This window comes from Camarhynchus parvulus, chromosome Z (genome assembly GCF_901933205.1).
Source record: "Camarhynchus parvulus chromosome Z, STF_HiC, whole genome shotgun sequence".
NCBI classification, from domain to species: domain Eukaryota; kingdom Metazoa; phylum Chordata; class Aves; order Passeriformes; family Thraupidae; genus Camarhynchus; species Camarhynchus parvulus.
Window position 1 is genome coordinate 21779783 of NC_044601.1, and position 20868 is coordinate 21800650.

General features: G+C 43.1%; 1 protein-coding gene across 4 annotated transcripts in view; it reads left to right on the plus strand.

Annotated features, from left to right (window-relative positions):
- Positions 1-407: 407 nt before the first annotated feature.
- SEMA6A (semaphorin 6A) overlaps positions 408-20868 on the plus strand; it is a 116133-nt gene continuing 95672 nt past the window's right edge. For all 4 annotated transcript variants that reach the window (XM_030968415.1, XM_030968417.1, XM_030968416.1 and 1 more), the window contains exon 1: positions 408-1067. The gene's annotated coding sequence lies outside the window, so the exon portion shown is untranslated. The remainder of the gene's footprint in view (positions 1068-20868) is intronic.

A 20868-nucleotide genomic window follows, 5' to 3' on the forward strand; every position in this document is an offset into this window, starting at 1 on the left:
GCCGCTGCCGCGGGCGTCTCCTCGCCCCTCGCCGCCTCTCCGCGCCCTGCCGGCGCGCAACGAGCGTGATGGTTGGAGGCGGCGACAGCTCCGAGAAAACGGGCGATAGCAGGGGGCGGCGAGTCCCCTCCGCAGACACCTGCTCGACGTAAGCCCGGTGACGCTCGGCACCAGCCCCAAGGTGCCGCTGGCAGCAGCGCCACCCACAACGAGCCCCAGCCCGACGCGCGGCCGCCCCGCTCCGCGCTACCCGAGCCCCCTCACGCCTCGCCCGGGGACCCTCGCGCCTCGCCCGGCCCCGCCCCCGGCCCCGCCCCGCGGGGCGGGGTGGAGCGGCCGCCGCGTGTGCCCCGCCCATGGCGGGGGGCGGGGCAGGGCGGGGAGGGGAGCGGGGCGCGCCCGCCCGTCCGCCCGCCCGCGGCGTCCAGTCCGGGTTTTGTCTCCGCCTCCGCCGGCGGAGCCGCGTCCCGGGGACAGCGGGAGGGCGGCGGGAGACGGAGCGGCAGCGGCGGGAGACAGGGACAGGGAGAGAGAGACAGCGGCTCCCACGTCCTCGCCGCGCACAGTCCGATGCCCGGCAGCTCGAGGCGAGCAGCGACTACGCTTTCCTGCCGTGCCACAGCGTGTACCTTCAGCCTCGGAGTTTTCCTGAAGCAGCCGTCACACCGGGAGCACTTCTGGTAGAGAGGAACCAGGAGACCCCGAAATGACTTACCTCCCGAGGCTCGACTGAAGGGGACTTACTGGAGTGGAACCGTAGTGGAATTTGGGTCTGGAGAGGAGTTGCTAACGCTTTTTCTTTTTTGCTTATTTTTATATTTTTTTATTCTCTCTGATCACTCCCTTCTTCGTCCATCATTGGAAATGAACAAATTGCGTTTGCAATTCAGAAAGTAGAAATATATTAAATATACCATCCCCCGGGAAGCACACATGTAGTAATGACAAAGGATTGCAAAGGAGAGAGTGGCTCCAGTTTCCCAGAGAGATCCCCTAAAATGGATTACTAAATGGGACACTATATCAGCTAGTTGTCCTCTAGCTGCCCAGATACATGCACCGAAAAGGTACAGTACCCCCCTGTCCGTACCCCTACCTTATGATTTGGGATTGCTCGGAAGGGGAGGCTCACGGATCGCCTGGCCGGCTCGGAAGGAGCGAGGGTGGTGTGTGGTTTGAGGCGGGCTGCTTCTGCCTTCTGTCTCGACATCGTTTGCAGCGCCTAGGGAGGAGGAGAGCCTCCCCCAAGTGTACACGCTGCGCTCGTGTTGTCACTTTACCGGTATCTCGTGGCTTCATCTTTTTTTCCCTTTTTTATTTGCCCCCATATTCTTCTTCCCTTCCCCCCGCCCCCAATTGCCTAACATGTTATCCTCCCTCCCCTAGCCCTTGGCGCGGCTTGCATGCGCTGGGCTGGGGCTCCTCGCCTCCCATCCCCGAACCCTTCGTGGCAGGGGGTCGCGCCCGCCCGGGCACCGTGGGGAGCTGGGCGGCCGCGGGACGCCGCCGCCGGGGCCGCCGGGCGCGTACCCCGGGGCCTCCGGGCATCGTGTGGGGTTGGGTGCCGGGGTCTTTGTTACAAGAACTATGTGTGCGCTCCGTGTAGAGGCGTAACCCCGCCGTCTCTGCCGTTCCCGCGGTGTAGCTGCGTCGCGGCCGATGTATTTCTTTATTGGTTTTTTCCGAGGCTGGCGCTGCTTTTTGGGGGAAGTGGCCGGGAATCGAGGCAACTTCTTCCGCGGAGCAGCCGTAGGCGCAGCCGCGGGCTTTGTTCGCGATCGTGGGCTGGGGCCGTGGGCTCACCTCCCCGCCCGCTCCCCACGGACAGTGGCCGCCCTGCCCTCCGCCCTGGTCCCGGTGAAGGTGTGCTGCCGGCTGCCCTCCCTCAGCCCCACCAAGGGCGGCTCTGGGGTAGGGACGCTCCCCGCCTCAAGCCTCTTCCCCCGCGGGCCGGCGGCAGACGGGCTGGCCAAGGCCAGACCCGTCCGTAGCCGCCCGGCGGGCGGGAAGCCGTGCACGGCAGCGCAACTCTTCTCCCTCCGCCCAGCACTCGCCCTGACGCTCTTTCAGCCCCTCTCCGCCCTCGGGCTCCGGGCCAAATGGGAGAAACGGCAGAAAAGAGAAAGTTTTCTTAATGGCGAGTAGCAGGGCTGGCCCTCCAGGAGGGGTTCAGGCTGGCGGCGCGGCGCTCCGCAAACGCCGCACGCCGCGGCGGACCGCTGGGGCCGGGGACTCCGGGCGGGGACCGGGAGCGGGGCTCCCTCATGCTGTGGATGCTGAGGTTAGGAGGAATGCCGAGGAGGGGACAGCATGATGCTGAGGTGAGGAAAGGATACTGGGCATGGAACAGGATGATGCTGAGCGGAAGGGATGCTGAGCAGGGAAGGGATTTCAACCTGCACGCACACACCCTGTCCCCTTCTCTGCACGGGCAGGGAAGGCTCCCGTGCCTCCGTGTGCGGTGCGCTGGCGACGCGGCGGCGAGGCACGGGGGGCGGCGGCGGGGGCTCGGGCAGCCCCTGGGGCGGCCGAGGGTCAGCACCGCCCCTCGCTCTGTCGCCAGGGAGGGAGGTGGAAAGTTTGGGTCTCCGTCACGCGTGAGGAAAGTACCTACTTCTTGCGAGGGCTCGGCCGTCCCACCGCCCCTTCTTTCGTGCCTGACTGCCCGGCTGTCCAAGGGAGGCGTTCCCCGGGGGTGGACCGGACGGCGTGCGAATAGAGGGCTGGCGGGGGAAGCGGGGCTGAGGCTGAGGCTGCCGCCCGGTCAGTTGCAGTGGAGATGCCCTTCTGCCTGTCGCCACCGCCTCTGTCCTGCCTGGCTCATCCCAGGGTGAGTCTCAAGGCAGTAACTGCTGCGTTTCCCTTAGGCAAACGGCTCTGTCTTTTTCTAGCCTTGGCCGCTTGTTCAGGAGATAATTTGTTCTCCTGATCCTCTCCCGAGATAATTGCTGCTTTTGAAGTTTGTAAACATGCACGTTTGTGCCAGCGTCTATGCAGCACGGATGTTTAGCTGCTGCAGAAAATTATTTCACTGATGGAACAGCAGAAGATAAAGGCTTTAGTTAGGTCTGTGATAACCTGTAAAACATACTAATTCCTTGCTTGCGCTGCAAGCAAGGTGAATGCTTCATTTTCCAAAGGCGCACATACAGCATGCAGGTGTTGTAAATAACGAAGTGCTAAGTGTCCACAACCATTTTCTGGCGCAGGGCTGCACGAAGTTGCTTATTATTTGACATAGATTCTTCTAACTTGTTTTGTATCATCCAGCAACGATATAATTACTAAGTTCCCCTCAAAGATAGTAGCTAAAGGTGTGATTTTCCCCACTGTCTTTGCAACAGTTAATTCATGCTTTTGGCGTGCATTCATTAAATTTAAGTGTCATCCAGTAAACCATTCTCATCCAAGTAATCTTTACTTGGCGATTAAATCCTTTGACATCAGGATGACAAAGTCCAGTGCAGTCAGGCTCTTTTGATTTAAAACTCAGTTCTCAAAATTCATTGAGATTTTGTAGCTTTCTCTCATGGTAAGATTTATGCAGCTGTTATCATGCTCAGGGTTTCCTCTGCCATTTTTTTCAGATTGGAAACACAAAGTGATCTTGCTGTGGTTAGCTTCTTTTTTTTTTTTTTTTTTTTCCTTTAATTTTTTTTAAATGAGACTCTTCTAGTGTATTGTGAGGAAATCCAGGTCTGCTCCAGCAAATCTCTTTCTTCATGGAATTGCTTTGAACATGGCTGAAAGCAAGCAAGTGCTACAGTAGGATCGGGAAGGTTTGTCACTATTAAAGAAGTAGAGTTGCCAAGGTGTTTCACTGTCTAGGGCATCCTTTTATCTAATAGGAGCCTGGTTTTAATATGGTAGCTTCTCATAAGTTACAAGACAGAGAGAAATGACTCTCTCTAAAGCCGAATAATTTCATATGCATAAAAAAGTTGATTTCCATTCTCCACTACTCTTCATTGGAGAAAATCTCTGGCATGCTTCTCCTTAGCTCAGGAGCAGCATGCCCAGATGAGAGTTCTGCCTAAATGCTAAAGAAAATTTAAAATAATAAGTAATATTGTAATGTGTATTTGCAACATTTGCTTTTCATGTACTGGGCACCAAAGGCTTGAAGCACAGGTGAATGCTTTCAGAGACTACAAACAAGGCAGTCACAGATGATCTGTGTGTTCTCAATTAGTCTACTTGAAAACTGTATATTCTTGCTTAATGGCAAACCAGCCTTATCAACTGAACTCATACCACTTGAACCAAAAAATAATTGGGCACTGACATCTATGCGGGAGATGGCTAGTTAACATTTCTAGCTGCTTGAAGATGAAAGTGAGTATCAGACATAGTCCCTTTATGTTTGCAAATAGAAGATTGCAGTTACTGGTGTTTAAGACTGAAGAAGGAGGTGGATCGGGCTGAGAATGAAGAGTTGCCTTCATTACATTTTTGAAAGGAATTAAAAAAAAAAAGAGAAAAAGGGAAAGACAGAGATCAAACTAATGACCTGTGAAAAATCCAGACTAGAATTGTTTGCATTAGAAAGGAAGTAGGTGATTGTGAACTTGCTTGTGCATGTTTTGTGAAGGGAAGGGGAAATTTGTCATCTTGTTTTGAAGAGCCATACATAAATACACATGAAAGGAGCTCACATGGTTTACAGCAGGGGAGACATAAAATGTTTTAGGATTAAATTGACCTGAGCTAATACATGTCTTACATCCCGCTTCTTTGCAAGAACACATTGTTATACTACTGAAACAAATGTTTTGTGTATAGTACCTGATTCCCATATGCTGTAGCAGAATGCTGAAAACAAACAAGCCAGTAAATCCTGAAATTCTGGAAAACAACATTGAAATTATATTAGATGCAGCATATGCCAGAGAAGTTGAACTGTACTAAACCAGAAGTTTTCACTATCACTATTTGATACAGATGCTGCAGTATTTGACCTGCTACTATTCATTTATTGATGGAATAAATCTTTAGCCCTCACCTTTTGCAGTCTCATTCACCCAAGTAAGCTTTGCTGACCCAGGAACGCCTTGCCTGCCAGAATAATTTTCTAAGAGTAAACACAGTTGCTGAAATATTACTTAAATGTGGACCTTTTTTTTGTGTTTAAGCCACAAACTGAAAATACTGTTCTCTGCTGGGAATCAATACTTGTTAAGAATCTGAAGCTATCTTCTGAGTACATTTGGTCTGGACTGATCCTTAATGTTATAAGCCAGACCTAGATCTGTGTGTCATGGAGCAAGTCACATTCAACAAATTGTGACAAGCTTTGTTTGACAGGGTAACAGAAAAATAAGAGTGATAAGCAATGCTTTTTACTGGAGACCATTTGAGAATTTCATGTTCATAAATTCTTTGTATCAGGATTATTCTTAGGTGGGCAAGACATTTTGACAGCAAGATAAAGTCAGTAGCAAAAAGTCCAACTGCTGATCGACAGCACGCAGTAACCATGAACAGTGTTCTAACACAGAAGTAATCAGCTGAGGGAGAGCCTGGACCTGAGCCTGACAGATCTCTATGGGAATATTTTCATTTTTGGCCTGTTGCACCAGTTCTCTGAGTAAGGAACAGCTTAAATGTGCATAGGATCTGTGGATGTAAAAGTGGACTACTCCAGTTCAACCACAAACCTAGCAGAGCTTGTATGCCTCTGTTTTCTTTATGTGCTGTGTTACCCATGACCATGGAAATAATTGAGTGTTTATGTTTCTGCAGTGTTAAGAGATCTCTAATTTTCCATGGTGAGGGTTGCTTTGGTTTTTGGATCTTGATTGCAGCATGTCAATATGGCAGCACATGCCCAAGGCATAGCTTTAGGTTTTAAAGGGAAGAGTGCCACCTACTGTGTTATAATTTTAGGTATTGCAGGTCCTGTGTGTCTTGTGGAGTTCCCAAGCTTCTCATTTGCCTATTTTGTTCTAGCTTCTGGAAGATGTGAAAGGATTCAAAATTAAATGTAGCATGAGGATGGAGGGAGAGAAAAAATAAAAAATAAGCAAAAAATTAGGGTGTTCTGGAAGTCTTAGGAGGGGCTCTTTGAAGGACAGGCTTATACAGGAACATTTGCAGTTTTTGGCATTATAAAGGCTGCTATTGCTGGAAACAGGGAAGGGGATAAGAGAGATCTATGCTTCCCCCCCCCATAAAATAATAATGTTTTCAGCTTTCATGCACCAGATGAACATAAATGAAGCTACCAGGTTTATGACCTTTGAAATCTAAAGTTTAACTCTGGCTATAGTTTAATTTTAACAAAGTAGAATTTACTTTAAAAGACAAAACAAAAAACAACAACAACAACAACAACAAACAGATTTCAGAAAAGCAAGAAGATGAGAAAAACCCTGGATTAATTCTCCCGTAATTTGCTGAAAAATCTCATGAAGTCTTTCCTAGTACAGAACTGTTGTTATTTATCAGCCCAAAGGAGGGCCATAATAATGCTTGATGTGAATTCAAAGTAATTTTTGTATGAAAGAAATTTTTCCCCAAGCCCCAGAGTGTTTCTTTAGTGGCTGAAATAGAGATGTAAAATAAAGCAGATAAACCAGCTATTAACAGAACTGCCAGTTGCTGTATCTCGAGAGTGAAGACATATGGTAAATTCACTACATTCAGTGATGACCTTTCCTTTAAAAATATTGTTAATAATAGGCACTTCTATGTAAAGTATTTATATAACATACTTGAAATTCATGTATCATGGACTACTCTGTGCCATTTTTGCTAGTGGCAGGTTTTTGGTTTGTTTTAGGGTTTTTTTTAGCTACTGACAAAATTGCTGCTGAGGAACTTTCCACAGCACTACACTTGTGCATATGCCTGCAGTTCTGAAGTGAAAGTGTTCCCAGGGGCAGGTGCACGGCGTTGCTGCACCACTCTAACAGGACAGCTTGGGCCCTGTCTTCAGGGTGGGAAGCCTTTGGCATCATCTCTCTCATCCTTCCCAGGTAGAGCCATGCCTTGACTACAGAATTATGCCCTTTCCATGAAGCAGGCAAAAAACCCCAAATATTCCTATGATTTTGTGATTTCTACAACCCGTTGTCTTTAGTGAAAACTTAGAGCTTATGAAAGTGGAAAAAAAAGCCCTAATAGTTTTGTTATGCCCTTTCATATCAGTCTGAGAATATCTAGTTTGATGAAGACTTCTCTACTAGTACTTTTACTGGTGATAGTAGCAGAAGTTTCATTATGTGCTTAAAAACAAAAGGTATTCCTAACTGTCATTGATTTTGTAATGACCCTGATAGACCCAGGGCCCTTCTAACAGTGAACATGTGTGGACTATATAATAGGTATGGTCAGGCGTTCCAGTTCAGCAGATGGAAAAAATACTCTCCCATAGAAATTCCCAACACAATGGGAAAAACTGCATCCAACTATATTCTTTACTGCAGCAAACATTATTTCTACTTTCCTATCTATGTCTGCTCAGTTTCACTTAGATGTTCTATACTTTGAGTATTCTTCATACGGCTTTAATACTTGAATAGAAAATTTCATATGTTGCTTCCTTCACCATTGTTCATGGACATTTATCCATTACTTGCTCTTGAGGCAGCCATTCATTGAAATGTTAATGAGATTTTGAACAGTTTATAGTTCCATAGGGGTTTTTTGTTTGTGTCTTTTTGTGGGTTTTTCTCATTTTTCTGCAGAAAAAAAACTGTGGTTTTGTTGATGCCTTTCAAAATCTACTTTTTATTGGTAGATTGAGATGGATTCTATGCTAATTCCTACTGCATTCCTGAATTATGGCCTAGCAAGGCACTGTCGCTGGGATCTTCATCTATTAATCATGGAGGCTGCTTTCTTATTCGGTTGCCATAGTTTCAGTGCCTCAGATAGTGTTGGGGTGCCTTGGGAAAGGCTTACGATACATTCGGACTTGCAAGCCTTGCAGTTATTTTGGCAGTAGAAGAGCTCAGAAGGATCAAGAGAACAGCATCCAGCATTATTCAGAGTTGGATTAAAAACGGAAACTTCTGGATATGTCTCTCTGGACCTTGTTATGTGAATGTCCAGCTGATACTTGCTCCCAAGATTTGCTTTTTTTGTTTTGTTTTGCTGGTAAAATCACACACTTCAGAGACTAATAGCTACCTTTATTCATTGCAAGAACAAAAAAGGCTTTTCATTAGTTTTTCTGATAAATGGTTGGGTAAATTAAGGCATTTAGGATTCCCTAAGCAATCCAGGTAATTTCTTTTACATTCCCTTTTAACCTAGCTACATACAGTATCATACCATGTTTGAGACTGAGTTAATGTTTAGTGCTACTTTGAATTTAATAAGACAATAAGAACCTTTTTGCTAGCTGCAGAGCAGCTTGCGTTACCAAGTAGAAAAGAGGAAATTAACTTTTTTCAGACAGAACTAAAGCTCTTTCAGTGCTGTGTTGGCACTGGTGGTATTTTTTCAATGATGTTTCAATATTTGTTCATAAACTCAGCATTAAAACATACATGCTTTCAGAAATATAGAGCTGTGAGGTGTTAGAAATAGCTTTTTTGATGAGTGAGAAAAATGGTAAAGTAGGAAATACGCCTAACAGGAAAGTAGCTGAAAGACTGACTATCCTCTGTTTACAACAACAAAAAACCAGGCTGGACTAATCAAATCAAAGTACAATATCAAAACTATGTACGGTTGAGATTAAAGAATTCTGTATAATTTGAATTAACCAGAAAAACAACAAGTTTTTTGCTTTCATATGGTTAGTTTGCACTAAAAGTTTAGTTCTAAATCTTCAACTTGGGACTTTACAACGCAGTCTTGTCAATTTTTCAAGTGGGGTCAACAAGCAGATTGAGAACATGAGCCTGTTACATGTAATCCTCAGGAGCCCTACGAATTGAACTAATGAAGTCCAAAAATTTGACATGAATTTTAAATTTCATTTGTTGGTAGATGCACCAAAATCTGTGTTTGGAATTTTATACTTTCACATAATATGGAATCTTCTGGTTTATAATCTTCCAGATCTGTGTTGAATACACATATTTTGTGTAAAATTATTCCCAGTCTTTTTCCTGATAAACTCAGAATGCACATGTGTCTATTAGACTGACAGAATTATACGCCTCCATCATTTTTTATTTCCCTTTGAAAGGGAGGTAGTGATTGTAACAGTGAGGAAATATCTTGGGTCAGAACTGTAGATGTACAAATTCTGTTGCGCTTTTTTTCCTCAGACTTTATTGTATTCCATTTAGTTTCAGGTTAGGTATAGGATCCCCCTGCATAGAAATTAATTTAAGCAGTTCTGTAAGGAACATTTGTATCTTCTTTAACACTGGTGGTTGTTTTTTTTTTTTCCTTGCTATTTATTTTTTGCCTTCAAGAAACAGAGACAGGAGTGATAAGTCAATACTCAGTATCAAGAGCCTGTCTGTTGGAGGGTAAAAATGCATTTCTACTCAGCACCTATCAACAAGCCCTTTCACCATTTAGACTTCATATAGGTTGGAGTTTATATAGGTTGGAAAGGTCTTTGATGATCATGGAGTCCAACCCTTAATCTAACACTGCTGAGTCCACCACTAAACGATGTACCTAAAGCCTACATCTACACATCTTCTATATACCTCTGTGTATCTTTTAAATACCTGAGTTGGTGACTTAGACACTTCGCTGGAAGTATTTTTCTTTCAGTTTGCTTATGGTTGATAATAAATATTCTTCTGCATCCCCAAACAGCTGAATTTTAGCATCAAATATACTAATCTTATCAAGAAAAGAAAACAATAATTCCTGTGAAAGTAACTGTTGGTGTTTTTGTCTTTTAAGCGATGTCACAGCATTTGCTTTGTAAATCTCATATTTGCTCAATAGCATCTTACTACCTGAATGTTCCTGGGAGGTTGATGCTTGTCTTGGGCTGAGTGCTCATGAACAAAGAGAGGAGAGGGGGACTGTCCCTGCTCAGCCTCAAAGCTCCCTGGTGCCTGCAGCTGGTAGCGGGTGCAGGCAGAGCGCACCCATCCCAGTGGTCCTTTGGAGAGGGTGGATGGGGAGGAATGATTGGAGGGCAGCTGGAGCTCTGGCCCGCATGCCTGGGTTTGTGTGGGAATTCTGCCTCGATACACCACGGCAAGGAAAAGGAAGGGATGACACACCTTTTCCGACAGATGCTCCACACGTGGGGCACAGCCTGGTGTCTGTTGCCTGCGGGCGAGAGTCCCACTGGATTATCTTTCTTGAGTGGTACTTCACGCCATGAGCATGGCTAAATGCAGCCTCGTATTTGAGTCAAAAATGCCTTTTTTATTATATAGAGAGGATTAGAGGCTGTTCAACTGCAATCTTGAACTTCGGGTCGTAGTCTTTATATTACTGGCTTTTCATCAGAGCTCTCTAATGAAAGAGGGGCATCGTGCATTAAAATCAACTTTTGAATTTAATTTTCTGTATGAACAGAACTTGGTACTATGTGTATAAACTTCTAATTGCATTCAACCCATTCCAGTTCTGAATAATTTGTACTCATTAATTACAAATGCACAGCTTTTGCAATTACAACTTACTGATCCAAACCATATTAAATCAGAAATGATCACAGTTAAATTGATTTTTTAAAATTTCCTGTACTCTGTTATATGAGGGTGATTATGTAATATATCTTGTAAGAACTGTGTCCCTGCAGTAGAACTTTGTTTTCTAGAAATACATTGTTCAGAATTTTTGTTTTGGGGTTTGGTTTGGTTGGATTTTTTTGCTTGTTTTTGGGAAGAAATTCAAGTGGAGAGTTATATGAGGTTTTATGGAGAAGTAAGAAGACAGACTTTAAAGTAGTGGTGCTTTAGGATGCCTTTTTTTTCCCACCCAGTGAAATTATTCTTGATTTGGAATAGGAATCTGTTTTTCTTTAAAAAGAAATTAAGAATTAAATCCTTAAAGATCTGCTCTGGGAAAAGGGAAGATTTTTGCATGAGCTACTACAATTTTTCATTATTATCTGCAAGGTGTTTCCTTTTAATTCTGTTGTAGGGAAGTTCATCATGTTCAGAAACTGATTAATTATATCATGAGATGCGTATATTTCAGGGTGGTGTCATCTTTTTTGCTTTATCCTGTTCTATGTGTAAGACCTAGACATGCTGCCAGAACACTTCCTTTCCCAAGATTAAAAAAAAAAAAAAAGAGAGATCCTGTTCTCGTTCAACAACACATGTAGTCCAAAAGGCAAATTTAGCTAACATTGAGCTAATGGCCTGAAGGTGTGGGATGAAGGCTGGTGACTGGATGATTGTGAGAAAAGTGCAGTTTTGATTTGTCAAAACATTATTAAGAGTACTACTTACATGTGCTAGAGTGACTATCAGAAAAAAAACTTTGAAAATATAAGGCAACTTGTGCAATGGAGGAAGTTCTCTGACACATTAATTTTATTTCCTTTTCAATGTGCCTTTTACCTTTGTAACTATTTGTTTTTGTTTGTGTTCATCTTTGTCATAATCTTTCTTGTGTAGCTGAAATCCTGGCGATAGCATCATTTGCCAAAAAAAACCCAAAAAACCCCCAAAAAAACCCTAAAGAAATAACACACAACTCAAGTGTTGTTTATGTGAGAGAGGCAATTTAGCCAGGTCCTTCCTGATAACATGTTGATATGATTAAATGCTGTTGATGCTCTGCAAAGGGATGGAAAATGTAGACTATATCATGCCTGCTGATGTCTGAAGTGGTCTGTAAGAACACTTTCATTGAATTACTTTCAATAGCAAATCAATTCATTATACTTTTTAATTTTTTTTCTATAAATGGTCAGTAATCTATTTTAGATTGAAGCAGATAAAATAATTCATTGTTGTCACAGCCAAAGAAGTTCAAGAACTTTTCAAAACCTGGAACATCTACACAGATGCTTAACTACCTCATTTTTAGAACGACTACTCTTCACCTCCTCCTTTGTGCCAGGCTCCAAATATCCAACTATCTACTCAAACGAGTGCCCCTAGTTTAGATGGACATGTCATCAGAACCAATTACATTGCTTCTGTGTATAAATGAAGAACAGCTGGGTGGAGACAAGAAAATACAGGGTAGCAGGATCTAACTTTTTGGTCTGTTGGCATCAAACAGAAAATCAAGGGCACAGTTTTGCTTCAGATTGCATCTCCATGTTTATTTTATTAGGCATGGAATTTGTCTAGAAGAGCTAACCTCTGACTTGTTAGTATTGGTGGCATAAATCTTGCTGACTTCATTAGGAGTTATTTGCTGATTTTTTTTTAAGAATTTAAGTCACAAGCTCAAAATATCAGTAACAATAAATAAAAATATCAAAGCAATCAAGAAGGCACGGGACTGCAATGGATCTGTAAATTGAATTAGCATTTTAGCTTCAAAGATTCAAGTACTGGAAATTTTTCAACGGCAAACCAGAGAATGTGTTAGTAGGGGGGCTGGTGTGCTACTTTGCTGCTGCACTGCCTGCTTCTAGATAGAGATAGTCGTCGTATGACAGCCTGCTCTAACAACTACCCACATTTAAATAGCAGGGTTGTGTAAGAATGAACACAACACATTTACCGAAATACATTTATGGTGCGGAGAGCCTTAAATATTCCAGCGGGTGGAATACACTGAGAGAGAATGTGCCGCATTTTCATTAGACTGCGCGTCAAATCTTGGAAAGGAGGCACAGTAACTTTTCTTCCTGTTAAAGAGTGGCCTTATAAATTGCTACAGGTTTCAAGAGAATAAGAACATTCCCTTTTTGACAGAGTTTTTAATGCAGGGATACCGCTGTAACTAATGGTGTAATTGCTGGAGGAACCGGCGGAGAGCTTGGTCATATACATTGTTACGCTGGATGTGAAAGCCACTTGTCTAATTCCCGAAGTTCACCGGGAGCCTGCTCGGCACTGTCTGTGGGCGCTTTCCTCCGCATGCCGCCTGCCCTCTTGTGTCTGAATAGCTCCGTGCAGGCGCCGCAGGCGGCCGGGGGACACCGGGAGCGAGCGGCGGAAAAGGCGCGGCGGCGGCGGCGGGAGCCAGCGATGGACGCGAGCCGCGCTCTCCAGAGGCGCTCCTTGTGCCTCTGCCCGTGTGCGTGTGCGCAGTCTTGCTGCTTCGTTTGCAGCGTAAAAAGCAGAATCGTCTTCTGCTTTCTTTCTGTATACAGAGGCAGTAACATCAGAAAGTGGGTTAGCCAAACTGATGTGCAAAAAAGCTCTAGGAGTGAATCTGAAGCCTCTGATGGGTAGAGGCTGTAATGCATATGATTAAAGTGAAACATGCTGCCTACACAGAGAATTGCTAACAAGATTCTTTCACAGCTTTCATGTCTCAGCCCCACTTTTACAGAAAATAAATTCATGTTTGTTTCAGTGGGTGTGCCGTTTTGCTCAGCCCTACAGGACAGAAAAGACACTCAAACAAATGCAACCAACTGAACACAAAATAATACAATTTGCACTAAGTAGAACAAGGGCTGTGCTTATAAGCAAAACAGTGTCCCAGATTAACATTTGCTTGGTTTATCTCAAGTGTTATCTCTTAGTGCTTTATTGTTCAATACTAATAGGGAAGGGAGGCTAAAAGCACAGATTAGGTTAAGGCAAATTAGTTGGGGGCAGGGAGAGGAGAGGAGAGGAGAGGAGAGGAGAGGAGAGGAGAGGAGAGGAGAGGAGAGGAGAGGAGAGGAGAGGAGAGGAGAGGAGAGGAGAGGAGAGGAGAGGAGAGGAGAGGAGAGGAGAGGAGAGGAGATTTCATGTCATTTAAACATATTTTTTGGTCTCCTCTTGAAACAGAAGCATAGATATTGCTGCAAGCCATTTAATAGTTTCTGGCAGTAATTCTACCACATCCTCTTGTTCATATGAAGTATATTTTCTGTAGCTCAAAAGAGTATTTAAATGCTCTCTCATGTTTAAAGAGCTTCCAGAATTATCTGAAGTCTTTGCAAGATGCAGAAAAATAGACTGCAGCAGCTGTATGTTGTTACAGTATTTAGAAAAAAAAATAAAGAAGTAGTAATTCAAGTAATTATTTTAAAAGCAGTTTTAAAAACAGCTAAAAATGGGCTTGATCCATGAAACAAGGGTACCTTTAACTTTCAATTGTCCAATTAATTTTTAAAATTATTATTATTTTCTTGAGAAATATTGTGCATTTATAGAAGAAATTTTACCTCATGTCAGTCCCATGTGAACTCGGGGGTTATTTCAAATAATTTCATTTGTGTCTTCCTTGAGACATAACATCTTTAAGTCTTCATTTTCTTAACAATAGTCATTATGGATCCAGGGAGGATAAAAATGTGGATTTTGGAAGGCTTTTTATTTAGACATCGAAGAGTTACTTATGCATTAAAGACTTAAGCCCAGGTGTTCAAGTCTTAACAAAAAAGGAGGTTAGCATATTCTGGGATTTTGTTTGTTTATTTGGTTGTTGTTGTTTTTTACTTCAAAGCAAAATACACATGGAAGAGGTTTTGTGTTTGGACTAATTGGGCCCCCAGGCCTGCTGATCTCTTCAGGTCCCCACTGGCTGAGAAATCAGCAGAAGGATGCAGCTGGCTGGTCAAGATGCCTATGGTCACACACATTGGTTTTAGGCCTCTTCTGGCTTTAAATCTCTGTGTGTTGTGTCCCTCCCCAAATACATTTTGCCAGGGTACTGTGGATTTGTATCTGGAGAAGACCTTTCGGAAATGTGGTGTGTTTGTACTTGCACCCTTGCAATTGCTCTATGGACAGCTGCTTGCTTCTGACCTGAGTTCACAACTTTGTCCGCAGCTCAATGCACACCTCAAGTCCTAGATTTGCACACCTGCAGGTGTTTTTAGGCAGAGCCTGGAGAGGACAGCTGGTGTCAAGCAGCTGGCATTGTGTGTAGAAGGCAATATGTTCACAAAGAAGGCTCTTAGTTCTTCAGCCTCATCTGATCAGGTCTCACTTTAAAAAAAATAGCTAGTTTTTCATGTTTCAATGTGTCATGACTAAAATGTCTAGAGATATTTTACAGCTACAGTTCAAATGCATACACAAATAATTCAGATTTGCCAAATGAATCATAAAATACTCTAGCTTTCCCTTCCTGAGTACATCATGAAGATGTTGCATGGGAAATCCATTGGTGACGCATGGAAATTTATCTGCAACTTAAGATATTTCCTGATATCTTTACTCACACTTGTTACCTGATGATAAATCAAACTTTGCTTTTGTTTATTTAGATGTCTACTTTGTGCAGGCTCATAACTGTAGGTCTGAAGAAGGCAAGTCCAGGAGCCAGTTCCTTTCAATACAAACCACAGACTCAAGCCATCTTCCCCAGGACCATCTAAATATTCACTGAATAGCCTGGAAAGTAGGGAGGTTGGAAAGTGTGTTGGATTGTGGGGACAGCAAACACAACTGATGAAGAATGTGTTGTAGCACCAGTCATCTTTCTGAGAGTGGTGCATCAGCAGCCCTTGCTCTGTAGGCAGCACGCTGCCAGCTCCAGCTTAGGTCTCGCTGATCCCAACAAGGAAAAGTGCTTTCTGCAGCAATGTGGTGAAACCAGCTAGAATGAAACACAAGTGCCACTGAGTGACAAGGTGGCTCGTACTAATTAGTTAGACTGATTTTCTTTTAAGAAATAAGTGGGATGGTTAGTGAAATTTTATTATACACTCATGATGGAAACTGTGATCTCCCAAGCGTATACAGAGTATTTCCAATCAACATTAGCAGGTGAAACTGAGTGAAACAGAGTCAGTGTCTTTGGCCATGTTGTAGACTTAGAAAACACTAGGACATCTTACAGTCACTCACATCATTCTGCTTAAAACTCCATTTCAACTTTATCTTATACTGTGAGATACAAAAAGATGAAACTTATTTCTGGAACCTACAGGTCTAAATGGAAAACTAAGGACAAAACAGCTCCCTTAACTGCAGGAAAAATTCTCACTTTTTATCAGTTCAAATGAAGCCCTTTCCTAGAACTGAATGTATCATACCTAATGCATATTCTCAGCCTTAACTCAGCAGGCAAAAGATGACAAGCTGTGTTGTCCTGCTTAAGGATATATCAGAGGAGAAAAAGTAATAGAGAATTTATCTACTTCAATATTTGTGGTGTCTTTGAAGTGCTAATAATATTTGTAGAAGTTTATATGTCAGGTTAACACCTGCTCTGTGAGCTTGCAAGAGATTGCAAGCAATGAATAATTTGCAGATTTATTTTTTTTCCTCCATAGTAAAACCACTAAGATGGTCCCAGTTGAGGTGTCACTTTAATTTGATCACTTTTTTTTTTTTACTGAATATTCAGTCAAAGTATTTTAATAATGAGAAAGTTGTTTCTGACAGATACTTCCAGTGAATTAAATTGAAGTTAAATTTATGGAGTCATATCAGTGCTTTTGTTACGTGTAACCTCTCAAAAACATTATCTTTGAAAAAATTACATAAAGACTAAGTCAACAAGAAAACCAAAAACCTTGAAATTATGAGTGGATGCAGCTGTGCTACCATACTACTCTTGCTAGCTCCCAGCTTCCCCCATGAGTGATGGGACAAACACAGATGTCTGAGTAATTTTTGAAGTAAAAATGGTTGTAGGAGGCAAGGAAAGTAGCTGCAAGGTGAAAGGTGAGAAGTGGAAGATTTCTCAAAAGAGATTCTAAGGGAATAGGTGTAGGTATATAGTTAGACTGGTACAGAGGGACAGCTGAAGTGCCAGAGGAGAGGAGGGCAGGGTGAAAATGCTCTCTCCCTTACAATACAGCAGTATGCTGTGGGATGACTCCTTTCTGATGAGCTGTCGTCATCTAAAGTGTATAGGAAGCTTGGAGTGAAAAAAACAGATGGCATACGGGAGATGAAGTGGAATCATTTGTCTCTCTGCCTGATTTCTCTACCCCTCACATAGAATTTGGTAGGCAGGGGAGAAAAAATGTCCAGATGTGATTATTCTCCATCCCCACTTGTTTCTCCTTGCCCTCAGAAATCTCACGAGACTCCCAACTTCTCTCACAAACTACTGGTAAAGAAAGTTTCCATCATTGCCAGAGATTTTAGAGATTGGCTTGGAGAAGTGTTTTATTCTGTGGGGAAAAGAGGTTGACAGAGGAATGCAGAGGTAGACGTTAAAAACAAGGACAGTAAGCAATTTAGTACTAAGACTTGGGCAAAGAGATGGAAGGAGGCTTTAGAATTAGTGTCTTTCAAGGGAAGTTGCTAATGGGCTGTGTGATCTTCTTGCCAGGCCTGTGGTGAGCTGACATGTTTCAGCCATGAGGAAAGGGCATTGGCATCACCCGTTGCAGCTGGCTGGTCAGCTGCCTGGAACAAGTTCATGGCTTTTGGCCAGTTTCCACTGAACTAGTAAAGCCTCCTTTAAAAAAATCTCTGCACCTGGCACTTTTCAGGAAACTAGTTGGTAGACTTATTGGAGAAGAAAAAGGCTGGTGAACACAGGCATTAAAAGCCTAAAAGTTAGATTTTGGTATGTTGTACCTTTTAAAAAAAATAGCAGCATGTGTTTTTTAAAAGAGAGGATTTGTGGGTGGGGAAGGGAAGGGGAGAAGCTGGTGACTCTGGAAGCAGGCAGCCTCCAGGTCTCTGCTGGATCCAAAATTCTTGCCAAGATGAGCAGGGCTTGTCTTTGTACAGACAACCAGCACAGGGCTGATCTTTGCAGTGCAGGAAGAGTAATGTGGATGCAAGGACCATCATTTTAAGAAGTGACTGTGACACTGTGGCTGTAACTGCAGATGTGCCAGGAGCCATGTGAAGTTCAAAGCCCCTTTTCCATCTCCAGACCTCGATGCCTACAGAGGGGAAACCTGCTGAGCAGGCCACTCCAGAGCAAGCCAGGAGTGTGTTATACTGGCTGGGTAGTACCAGGAGGCAGGGTAGGATGTGTAGTGACTCTGCCTGTGTCGTGACGAACGTGAGCAATCTGGTGTTTGTCACAGGTCTTAAAACTAAAACTGAGCATAAATAAAGAACCCTACCGCAAGTGAGCAGGATTTTTATAGTGGTTTCCAGGAATTAAATCAAACCTAAATGCAAGGGAAATATTCTCTGCCATATTCAAAGTTTGTGTACAGAACGTTTCAAATAAATGCTCTGTAAAAATGATTTAATTCTGCTGTGATTATGAACTTGCACAAACATGGTGTTTCACATTGCTCTCTTAAATAAATTTGATTAGTAACAGCTGTGACTACATAAGTACCCCAAATTTTATTTTCTCGATAGAAAAGGGTTGAAGAAATCATCAAATTATTGTAAATCAAGATTTTGTTGGTATTTTAAGCTAAGATATCCTCAACAACAACCCAGCAATAATAACGTGGACATGGTCCTTGGAGAGGCTGCAATTAACTGCATTTAGTTCAGACAAATAGTCTTTTCAGTTCCTGGAGCACTCTGTGAGTATTAGCTGCTTTGTGCTGAGCAAGTACTAAAATCTAACCAAGTAATAGATGGTGCTGCTCAGTGACAGGCTGTTTGACCCAGAAGCAGGCTGCTGAGGCTGCGTTGTGAGCTATTCCCTTTCACCACGCAGACTAGGTGCAGACAGTCATCCCCTCCTACACACGCGGGTTTTGCATATGTTTTCTGATGGTAGTGTTTGTTTACCACTCGTGACTGTGTTGGTTTAGGCACCGTGTGGGGCTCTGTGGGACAAAGCAGCATCCGCACACTGTAGACAAGGGCTGTCTTTCCCACCCATTCCTCCCGCACGCAGAAAATGGTCCCAGCTGGTGCAGCAGGGATGTGCTCTGCCACCCGTGTTCTGTGCTGCTGAATCCATTGCTTGGGTGCCCCCCAAAGATGCCAAATCTCACTTTTCATCACAGTATGCTGCAGAGTTACACCTGCATTAGAGGACAGGCGTCCCTGTCCGCAGCTCTGCCATGTACTGCTGCCAGCACTGGCTGGCTTTCTGCATGTGTGACTGCAACCTACTTCTCTGCAGTCCTTGATGTCAGCAAGGGCTGCAGGCAAACTCCCCTATACAGCTCTTCTGCTAATGAGTTGGTCTGCTAATTAAATAGAAAGGCATATTTGGCAGTGTCTTTAATATTTATTCCCAGTACGGCCCTTTTGACTTGTTTAGGATTTCAGGGTGGTCTTGAGGGAAAAGATGTGGTAAGCAATTGCCGAGTTTGTATTATGTTTTATCAACATTGAAATAAAGTTTGTGAGATACTGTTTTGTTCCTTCTAAGCCAGATACTGCAATATCATTAAAAAAAAATTAAGAAGTGGGGAAAAGAGTTAAAGGTAAAGCTTAACCCAGACCACACTTAGAATTCAGAAGAATTTTTAAAAAAATCATGTGGAAAGGGCCTTTTTTAATGTTTTTCTGTATGCCATATGTGCTCAGTGATGTCCGTGATTAGTGACAGTCAGAAGTTAAATAGCATTTATTACATACTTTTGACCACCTTACGAGTACTTGCTAATTCTTCTTCTAGATTACTTTTGACTGTTTCAGCCTTTTTGAACAGCTTTAGGCAGATGGCATTTTTTTACAGGGAGAAAAAGCATCAAACAAACAAACAGCCCAGTCTGGGATAGGAAGGTTGACTTTTTACAAATGAGAACCCAGCAAATGAAGAGTGTCCCATCCGGATGTACATTTGCCAAGGGTAAAACACATTTTTTTGCTGAGGCAGGAAATAGGTTTAAAGCTGAGATCCTCTGATCTGATAGGGTGAGAGGCAGATGGCTGGACCCCCAGGTGATTTGTATCTGCTCACTCACTGCTCCCTATCAAGCATCAGTGCTCTGCAGTATGCAGCGACAGAGATTTCCATCCCTCCAAGGAGAAACGTGCTGTTTGCCTCCTAGCCATGTGACTTACAGAAGTACCAGAAGTATAGCATTAATATGCCTAAAAGGACCCCCAGACTGGATCATTTTGAAGCTTAGAATTTTTAATTAATTACAGATTTTTCCCTTTTCCCCCTCTTTATCTGCCTTTGTAAACAGAGGCAAGGTAGCTAAAGCACTAAATTTGCATGTGCACAAATATGTAGAAAATGGCACAAAGCCATAAGACAGTTTAAATTTGTGAAATGCTAGAAGTATTCAGTAATTCTTCTGTTCTTGGCTCTTTTCTGGAGGTCTGTTATTGGTTGTTGCCAAAGATGCGATAGCAGGGTAGGTGAACAGGTCATAATGGCCAGTGCCCCCATTCCAGTGTTCTGTTATACAGAGAGTAGGACGGGTGTGTTTGTCTGCCGTTCAGCTAAAGATTTGCTGGTGGAGTTCTGTATGCAGACTGAATGAAAAAAAATACAATGTTACTACTCTGGCTCTTTGCTGGAAGCAAGCAACAAAATAATAAAGGGAAATTTGAGGTTACCATCAGCCAACTTGGTAAGACAGTAATTTCCATGGACATTCCATACAGCCTTATGACTCTGGCCTCTCACAGTTAACCTCATGATACTAATTTCAAGACTTAGAATTAAAGGACTGCCGGTTAGCAGTGTCCAATAACACCCGTGAGAGTAGATCCATTTGTAACCTGGTAAGTGCTGCAGAGTGTGTGGCAACCATCTGGCTGGATGGTGCATTTCCAGAGATCAAATGGAAGCAGGTGCTGCTTACCTTTGTGTCTTCTCTGTGAGAAAGTTTCAAATTTGGAAATTGGCATTAGGAATACATTGCATTGAGATTATGAAAATCTGAAGACATTAGAATTTGTAAAAGGTGTTGAAGGGTATGTGTATGTTCCATAAGATGAGCTTTCTACTTGGTAACTCATTAATATTCAGTGTGCATTAGGACTGATCTAGACTTTGTAAAGTAAAATGGAAATGTGGCTAAATAATTTTTCTTTGTACAACTATGCAGAAGAGGAGTTAATTATCTGAGAC